This window comes from Cynocephalus volans, chromosome 17 (genome assembly GCF_027409185.1).
Source record: "Cynocephalus volans isolate mCynVol1 chromosome 17, mCynVol1.pri, whole genome shotgun sequence".
NCBI classification, from domain to species: Eukaryota; Metazoa; Chordata; class Mammalia; order Dermoptera; family Cynocephalidae; genus Cynocephalus; species Cynocephalus volans.
In genome coordinates, this window is record NC_084476.1 from 44,588,592 (window position 1) to 44,595,997 (window position 7,406).

General features: G+C 38.5%; 1 non-coding gene across 1 annotated transcript; it reads right to left on the bottom strand.

The window, feature by feature from the left end:
- Positions 1-4,829: 4,829 nt before the first annotated feature.
- On the bottom strand, positions 4,830-4,936 carry LOC134366293 (U6 spliceosomal RNA). The gene has a single exon (XR_010022274.1). It is a non-coding gene; the product is annotated as a U6 spliceosomal RNA (small nuclear RNA).
- Positions 4,937-7,406: the final 2,470 nt, after the last annotated feature.

A 7,406-nucleotide genomic window follows, 5' to 3' on the forward strand; every position in this document is an offset into this window, starting at 1 on the left:
ATAACTAGATAAATAAATATCCATATTGTTTTTCTTGGTATTGGAATTATGAGTCATTTTTGTTTTCCTCTTTATACTTTATCTGTAGTTCAAACATTGCATAATAAATATGTAGTACTTTATAATTTTAAAAATTAAATATAGTTTAAAAATATATTTTAAAAAGTAAGTGATCACAGAAGATCAACTTAAGAGGCCTCCACAGAACAAGTTAGTGTGGGATAATTAACTTTCCCTGTGGCTAAAAAAGCAGGGAAAATATGAGTGAAATTTATGGGTTAATTATACACATAGCTGCTTCAGATCCTGTACAGGTAGGTGCTTACTTTACACCCACTCCTTGTTCTACCATCATCAATAAATGCTATGCAGCATGGAAAACTTGCTTCATCCTACCCCAGGAACTTCTCTAACTATTAATTTAATGGCTTTCTATTCTTCGTATGTTAAATCAACCCTACTTACATGCCATCAAAACAGCCAACGACATTTCCTTACTATGCCACAAGCTCTTTGAGGGCAGATATTGTGCTTTATTAGTCTTTCTACTCAGAGCATCCAAAACCGCATTAGACAAATACTGGGTATTATGTAAAGCCCTGTTAGATTTTACTATACTGCTTTGCCAGTACTGGCCCTAGATTAGTTTAAATCCTTCTTTATTATCTAGTCTAGGTTCCTAGGTTATCAAGAATACACCTATAGGATAATGAAGAACACATCTGTAGGACAGTTGGCTTTGATGGTGGCTCCAGGTGATAGCCATGGAGCAAAAGAATGGACCTTTTGAGTATCAGATCAATGCAATTAGTATTAAATCAATAGAAATGATGCATCATAGAAGTATAGAGGGTAATGCTAGGTTGATACCCATTTGTCCTGCACATGCCTGTGCGTGCACACACACACTTGTGCCCAAGCACATGTTTTGCAGAGAGGAGTACAAATTCTATTAGAATTAATCAGAAAACAATGGTCTGATGCAAGTGTAATGAAAAAACTCTAGCTGCCAAGCCAAAGCACTTTTGGAAGTCTAACACCACAAAACAAGTCTTTGTACATGGACAAGCTGTCTTATATTCGTAGTTTTGTTTCAACTCTTTGTTCGATGAACCATTTCCTCCTTGAACCAGGTATCACAACTGAGTCTACATCTTCTCTACTTGAAGTGTCTTTCTACATCTTCATGTCAATGTAAATACCTGACAAGTTGGCTGTTACATCACTTAAACTCTTCTGAGGGTTATCTACACATCTAGTTAATGGTAATTTTTTTTCTCACATTAAATCAGCATTGGATCAAGTGAAGGCATGAACCCAATTCTTCAATTAACCGTTCATGGATCACATACTGAATGAGGTATTCAGTGATGCTGTTGATTGATCCTTTTTTCTCCTCTTTATTCTAAAACTGTAACATCTCATTGTGCTTTCTAACTATTTTAAGTTGTAGTAATCCTAAGGAGCTTTCATGTCCCACACTTTAAAAAGTATATCTAAGAATTCGTTTTTCCCCTCATGGAGGAATCGTAAGTTGAAGTTAATACGGAATTCTTGCATAGCCTCATTCTCTAGAAACTGAAGTCAAAAGCTATATTAGCAATTAGATTTACATGTGCTTTAATAAGACAGTTACTTAAAGCAAAAAGGAAAAAAAAAAAAGATGATGAGATACTTGGACTTTTCATTAAAACATTAGAAGACAGTTTCACTTTCTACAATCTTTGCTTTTTCCTGTTCAGTAATATAGAAAAATCGGGTTTATTGGTTAACTGTGAGATTGTTTCCCAAATGTGTGTAATACTTTTTTTAGCCAATACTTTGTTGGAAAAAAAAAGGAGTATATGAATTAAGACAGAGGCTCCATCAAGCTGTAGTTAGTAAAATCATGGCAATAACTTCTAGACCGTTAAGAGATTTAGAGAAGCCTCCTGCTTAGAATGATAAGCTAGTGATAAGATTTGTAATTTGAGTTTTGCTGCTAAATAAATGCATCACCATGGGATGACTGTTTAATCTTTTGAGTTCTCAGAATTCTCACATGTAAAATAAGACTGATGGCCGAAATAATCTTCATGGACCATATTGTGAGCCTAGGATTCTAAATCGTGTGCTCTTATAAATGTTATTGACTTTGGTTATTTATAACATTTTATTTGTTTTTTATAGAAATTTTTATTTGAGTAATGTGGGGTGTGGGAGTTATATGTAGTTAGCCATAAAAATGAATGAGTAAATAGGTGGTGGTGCAGGTTAGCTTTAGAGGAGGGAAGGCAAATACCCAGCATACATGCCACTTCTTTCAGCCTTGTGACAATGACAGATCATACCCTGTGATTCTGCTGAGGATCTTGAGGCTGGGCTTGAGGCCAAATCTTTGAACATCCACTGCCTACAGATGATAAAAATGGATTTCAGAGTCATAAAAGATCATTCAAGCTTACAAAATCGTGTGGGTGATAAACTCGAGCTAAGGCTTGAATTGTTGTCATTTGCTTTCTCATCTGTAGCAAAATCCTTTTATTAATGGATTAACACTTATGAATATTTCAATACTATTTTAGCTGGCAATGGGTGACACATAACCAGACAACAAAATTTCCAACAGCAAGTAAACTTAGGAGAAAACACACACACATGCACTTAATGGAGGGGGGATTTATCACAATCTCCACTCATTTAAAACAAATGTGTACATATATTCAGTGTTAGATTCTGTGTCAAGCTAATTAGACTTACTCCTGCAATCATGGAATTTGGAGTGTAGTGGGGAAATAAAAGAGAAATATTAAACAAGTATACACACAAATTACAATGGAGATTTAACGTGCTACAAAGAAAACAGCAACGTGAGAAACAGCAAGAGGATCATATTTAGATATGAGCTTATAGTCAATGCTATAGTGTGCCCACTATATTCACTCCTTCAAGATTAGTTTCTCAGTCGCTAGAATATTGTCTGTTGATAGCTTACAATTAAACCCCTTTCTAACAGTTGACCTCAGTCTCAGGAAGCAGTTTCTTCCAAGGTATGCTCACTCTCTAGGGAGAGATTGCATTCAATGAATGGTCAATGGAGGGTTACAAAGGTCTGGCCCCAAAGATTTCAAGTAGAGAAACCTCTGAGGGGTCCTTCCACCTCCAATGGTACCTTGGTCTTGGCTGAAGCCTCGGCTGCTCTATAGCACAGTTCACTTTCTCCCTCAATCCAATCCTGCTTCACTCACGCTTTCACAGGTGCTGTAGACTCCCCATAATAAACTTCCTGCATGAAAATGTCTGATGGAGTTTGGAGGTGCTGTCCCCTCCAATCCTCATGTGGAAATTTGATCCCCAATGTGGCAGTGTTGGAAACTGATTGAATCATGGGGGGTGGATCCCTTATGAGTGGATCAATGCTCTCCCTGGGGGAGGAGGGGTAGTGAGTGAATTCTCTCTCTATAAGTTGCTGTGAGAGCTGATTGTTTACAGGATCCTGGCACCTCCCATCTCTCTGTCTTGCTTCCTCCCTCCGTGTGATCTGCTTGTACCCACTGGCTCCCTGCCACTTTCCGCCATGAGTAGAAGCAGCCTTAGGCCCGTGCCAGATGCGGCTGTCCCAGAATCGTAAGCCAAATAAACCTCTGTTCTTTATAAATTACCCAGTCTCAGATAATTCTGTTATAGCAACACAAAAATGGACTAAAACAATTTCCATCTCCAACTCCATTTCTTAAGGAACCTGTTATATCTGAGATGGTTTTCAGAATGGTTTGAGGTAGCTGACTTTAAAATGAGAATTTAGATGGATTATCCACAGATCGCCATGCAATGAGGACTCCATCACTTGTGGTAGGTGGAGTCTGGATACTGCATAATGTGCTGTGGCAGTATAATGGTTAAACTTTCACTGATGGCCAAAAGGGATGGGATATCGTGGGCAGGAATGCAGTAGTGAGTGCAATATCTTAGGCTGTTGAGAAGTCTATGAGAAGCAGTTGTAAAAACGATGTAATCGTATGGCTACTGCAGGGGGCTATTGATTCACTAAGAGACAATAAAAGCTCTGGATGATTATTCCTCAATTTAGGGCAAAGTGTGGAAGTAAGGGGCTCTCTTTGGTAACATACAATGACTCTCATCTCCTGCAAAAAAAAAAAAAAAAAAAAATGAAGATCTGGCCCAGGACTAAACTATATGGGTAATGGAATTCCAGAGAAGGTTGAATTTTAGCATCTACAAGTTTTCTTCTTCTTCTTCTTTTTTTTTTTTATTGAATCATAATTGATTATACATATTTTTGAGATTCAATGTTAACATATGTTGACCAAATCAATATTACTAGTATGTTTATTGTTATAAATCATACTTATGCTTTATGCCCTTTGTCCAGTCTCACCCCATCCCCCCATCCTCCTTCCTCCCCTCTCTAACTACCCTAGATTTCTTCTCTCCCTCTGAAAGAGTTATGGTTACTCTGTTGATTTGTTGCCTAGATGATCTGTCCAGTGCTGAGAGGTGTGTTCAGGTCCCCCAATATTATCGTAGAGCAGAAGCCTTTCTGGAATGGGCTTTGTGGAGAGAGACATCCTTTTCTTTTCTTCGGTCTCTGCTGGTGACTCTCTTTATGTCAATGCACTCCAGTGGCTGGCAGACTGTGGTGATTGTGATGTCTAGACACTTTTGTGGCAGCTGTGGTTACTGTGGTGACTGTGATGGGCCACCCACATCGCAGTGATGATTTTGGCAAGTTCCTTGGTGCTGGCGATGTACCTGAGTGTGGGCGGGGGGTCCGGTCCCCCTCTCCATGTCCTGGGCCCCCAGGCAGGGCCCTGAGGCACTGGCAGTATAAAAATATGGAATGCTTCTTGAATTTGTGTATCATCCTTGCGCAGGGACCATGCTAATCTTCTCTGTATCATTCCAATTTTAGTATATGTGCTGCTGAAATGAGTACAAGCATCTACAAGTTTTCTATACCACGTTGCATATCTGATTGGGAGGTAAAATGGTAAGGAGACACTAAGAATGGTAAGAAGATACCTAGATTGATGCACTGAAGAATGTTGAATCCCCAATACCAATACAATTCTTGGGCATGTAGAAGCACCCTTCTGCTCTCAGTTAAGGGCCACTGTTTACCTTTGCTTGAAGACTATGCAGAGACCTTTGCTTTGCAAGGTAACATGTTCAGTACTCAGAATCTACCTCCACCTCCTCTTCTACAAACATACCAATAACTAGAGTCAAGTAACAACGTAACAAGGCTGGCAGATGATACTATCTCACTCGTCAATTCTTTGTTCTTATTTGACTTGTGCTGTCTGTAGCACCTAATAGCTCATCACTCCCACTCTTCAAAATATATTATTCATTTGGCTTACAGGATTTAGCTTTCCAGTTGTCATTGTCTCCTCTGATGTCATTGTCTCCTCTTCTCATATACTGCTGCTAATTCTTCCTCATCTGATGATTTATTAACATCTGAATGTACCAATTTTAGTCACTGGACCTCTTCTCTTAGCAGTGTTACCTCATTTCTCTAGTTATCTCAGCCATTCACAAAGCATTAAGTGCCTTCCATATAATGATGCCTCAAAAATTTATATCTCTAGCCCAGACTTACTCTACAAACTTTAGCCTCGTATATGGAATTACTTGCTCAACAGCTGTATGTGGATGTCTCATAGACATCTCAAACTTAATGTCTCCTAAGTTAATTTCCTTATCTTTTTTCCCTCACCCTTAACCTGCTACTCCTGAAATCATCTCCATTTAAATTAGTGACACCTCCTTTTTTTATAGTTGCTCATGACAAAATACTTAAGTGTCATTATTTGGCAATTGACTTCTCTCTTAGCTTTATTCTCCTTATCAAGTCTGTGATTATATACTTCAAAATATATCTGGAATCTCACTACTTCTTATTGTGTCCTCTACTTTTCTGCCACACTTATTTTTCTCCTAGATTATTATAGCAGTTTTTTGGGGGGGTCATTAAAATAGGATATGCTCTAATAAAATTTCCATTTGTACATGCTAAGAATCAGTGCTTCATATATCTTTTCTTCAGTCTAAACACTCATGACTACTACCATAATTGGCTATCTGGAATTACCCCAAATTTTACCAGGCCCAATTTGTAAAATAGGAATAGATGGTTATGTATATCCTGTATTTTACCTCAATCATCCTCTAGGATTCTGTAAAACTTCAGAATACAAGGAAGCAATAGTTTTTATTCTACCCTTGCTGCTTGCAAGTCATTTGCCTGTTCTCTCTTAGCTCCATCTCTTCCTTCTTGGTTCTGCTTTGTACAAAGGGTCATGAGTCCTAGAAACTGCATTTCCCAGAATCCCTTGCCAACTGGCTTCTGCTTATATTTAGCTACTGGCAAACACAGCTGGGAGATTGGAAGTTGGAAAGAGGGAAAAAGCCAGTGCTCCTGCTTCTGAAGGTGTATTCAACAGCAGAAGGTAGTTACAGGCCGAATTGCCCAACAATGGTGAGGGCTTAGGCAATAGTAAGTAAATGGGGCCCTAAATGACCTTTGGAGGTTCTAGCTGCAGTGTCAGAAATTTCAGCAGCAGGAGTGTCAGCAGCAAGTGTGCTGTAGGCTCTGGCAACATCACTTTCTCCCTTTGCTTCCTTAATGATAGGTGAGGTACAGAATTCTGTGATTACTTCTGCTTCCTTCTTTTGATCCTCTTTCCTTTTCAACACTTATGTAATTGAGCCCCAGTATTAAACCCCTGCTGTTTTAAGTACCTGATGTGGTGGGTTTTTTTCCTAACTGAATGATGACTCATGCATTCCCTAGTCTTCAGCCTACACGAAACATGAAAGCTGCTAGTCCAACTAAAACATAAGTCACATTATATCACTTATTTGCTCAAAACCCACTAATGACTTTTAATGCCACTCAAAGTAAAAACCAAAGTTCTTTACATTGTCCTATAAGGCCCTGCACAGTGTGATTCCTAGTTACCCATTTGATCTCATCGCCTACCACTGTACTTATTGCTCACTTCCCCCCCAACACATTGGCCTCTGTGATTTTTCCTAAGCTTTTGTTCCCCCTTAAGGATTATTCACTTGCTATTCCCACTGCCTCTGGATGTTCTTCCTCAGATTTTGACATAGCTTACCTGTTAGATCTCTGTTATCTTTACAGGAAGGGTTTCTCTGTCTTTTTCTAAAATTGTTTTGTACTCTATCCCCTACACTCCTGTATTCATTTTCTCCATAACACTTTTTCCACTAACATCTTCAATTTATTTATTTACCTTTATATGCCCTAATTTTTGCCATTTTCTGTTCTTATAAATATGAGCTCTGCTGATGGCACTAAAAATTTTATACCTTTTATGAACAGAAGATGAATTTGATAGCCATACTTTTGGAAAGCAGAAACTGCATATAGATAT